Raw genomic sequence first — 2500 nt, forward strand, 5'->3', positions numbered from 1 at the left:
GAATTTAATGAGAGGCGGCGGGTGTTCAGCATCAGATACAGCAGCGGTCATTATAAGAGTCCGTTGTAGAGAGGTTGTTACCGTGGGAACAGCCGCTCTAATGATGAGATCATACAAGAGCTCTGATGTTCCAGTGTCTGGGACCGACCCACCAGCACAGATCAGTTCTCAGGGGACACACATACTGTCCTCTGTGTAAATGCCTACAGTTCATGTCAGGTGTCATGCGTGTGTTGCAGCCGGACCTCTGGAGCTCCCCGTCCTGCAGCTCATCCCGAATCAGAGACAGCTGGTGTTCCGTGGTGACCGTCTGCCCCTACAGTGCACGGCCTCTTACCTTCACCCCTCTGTCCAACTCGCATGGGTCCACGATCATCATCCCGTTCACACGCTGGAGGAGAGGGGCGTGCACGTGGAGGAAAGCATCATTCACGACTGCTGCCTCATTACCAGGTGAGACGTGAATGAGACGCTGATGAGACAAGTCAACTTTATATATACAGCGCTTTATACAATTTTCATTGTTACGAAGCAGCCTGTAAAAGAAACATATTGACTATAAGCAAAACATATGAGGTTATACAAGTAAAAACAAAAAAGGGGAAAACAGGGTAGGTGAAGCCATTTTGAATTCTTCAATACTTTTAAAATGGAATGATAAAAAAATATTTATTGGGCACAATTGACACACACACACACACACACACACACACACACACATGATGCAGTGTTTGTGTGAAGTGAAGCTTGTGTCAGTTTAGCACATACACACACGGCCATCTGAGTATAAATATTGATGAAGTGTGACAGAAGTGTGAGTTCTGAGCTCTGACGTTCAGTGTGAGCGTGTTAGTATGCAGCAGATACTCTGATTCATTCAGCCGTCTTATAAATCATCTGTTTTGCAGTCAGACCTCGTTCACTTCTGACTCAATTCCCTCTCGGATTTGACTCATAATCTCAACACTGAAGCTGAGCCGGACGATTCACCAGTTTCATTAGAAAGTGAAGTGAAGCAAACAAGAGTTAAATATTAGCATACGGCGGCACCCCACAAAAATCACATTTAAAACATCTGAATGTCATAAGATAACAGAATATCAAAACACGTTTATGTTAAAGTCCCCAAGAAGTGAGAGTTGCGATAGTTTTTACTTCCATTTTCTGACGCATTTCCGAGTGAAATGGGATTTTGAATGAGACAAATCATGGGTGTGGCTTTCGTCTTTCTCTGCGATTGGATGTGTAAAAACTGCCGTTGCATTCTGAAATGAAACAAGCAGCAAAACATTTAAGGGGAGGGGTTAACAGAGGCTCCGCCCATGCAGTCTAACATACGTCATTTAAGATGGTTAGTCACTACAGGACGGATAATGAGGGCACACGAATTTAAAAAAGAGAATGACCCACACTGATGACGCTGCAATATTTCTTGAAAAAATAAGCATTGTCGTTTTTTATTTCACTGGGACTTTAAACATCCATGTGTCTGTCTGTTGTTTGTAGGGATGTCTGGAGCATCATTTCTCACACACACACAAGTCTTATTATAAGAGTAGAAACATTTATCAACACATCACACTCTTGGATAAAACGTTTCGCTCACAACAATGTGAATTCGGCCTGTGATGTTGAACATGAAGACAGAATGTGTTTGTCTAATGTTAGTGGAACATGTTCATGGTAAATGTGATGAACTCCACCTGTGACTTCATAAATCCACTGCAAATCAACCTGAGAGTTGATTTGAAATCACTTCAAGATGTGCTTAGAAAAGTGCCCTTGAGTCCAGATGACATTTGTTGTGATATTAGAGTTATTCTTGATGATTTCTAGCTTGAACATCAGCACACAGCACAATACTTTTGATAATTAAAGCAGTTTGTTTGTGATGTTTGAGGTCGAGCCGGTCGTGACACTGTGACAGAACCAGAGGTTGTTTTATATGTATTTTGACTTTTTTGATATGACTTGTATGATTGACAGCAGTCATGCTGTTTATAGGGAATATGAGGACACCTGTCTCCTGCTTTTCTCTCACATCGCCTCGATCCTCCCTTTTATTTTCCAATCCTGTTTCCAAGAGTCCTTCCTGATGGATTGCTGAACATTCTACTTCTGACTAAACCTTCAATGAATCGCCGACTCTCCCCGTCTACACACAAACCTGCTCATGTTGCTCTTGGCCTCAGGGAGAGAGACAGACTTTCTCTTTCTGATTTAAGCGGCCAATTTAAACTCAGTTCTCCTTCATCACACACAATACTGTAGACGTACACAATGATGTGAACGTGTCGGCAGCTCCCTCGTGACATTATGGCTTCTATAGTCAAAATGTACTCTTGACATAATAACTGTAAACTATAGAACTGTCAGATAAACATGACACACGTGTTATAAAGCTCCACTGGTCTTGTTTTTTGTATCGCAGCTATGAGTGTCTGAACCCCATCACCTGCTGATAGATGTCGATTCAAATTTCAATGAAACTCTATTCATC

General features: G+C 42.1%; 1 protein-coding gene across 2 annotated transcripts in view; it reads left to right on the top strand.

The window, feature by feature from the left end:
* Positions 1-244: 244 nt before the first annotated feature.
* Positions 245-2500, top strand: part of LOC306904099 (adhesion G protein-coupled receptor A1-like) — a 41741-nt gene continuing 39485 nt past the window's right edge. For both annotated transcript variants that reach the window (XM_079473762.1, XM_079473763.1), the window contains exon 1: positions 245-453. The gene's annotated coding sequence lies outside the window, so the exon portion shown is untranslated. The remainder of the gene's footprint in view (positions 454-2500) is intronic.

Source organism: Barbatula barbatula (assembly GCF_947034865.1).
Source record: "Barbatula barbatula genome assembly, chromosome: 14".
Taxonomy (NCBI): Eukaryota; Metazoa; Chordata; class Actinopteri; order Cypriniformes; family Nemacheilidae; genus Barbatula; species Barbatula barbatula.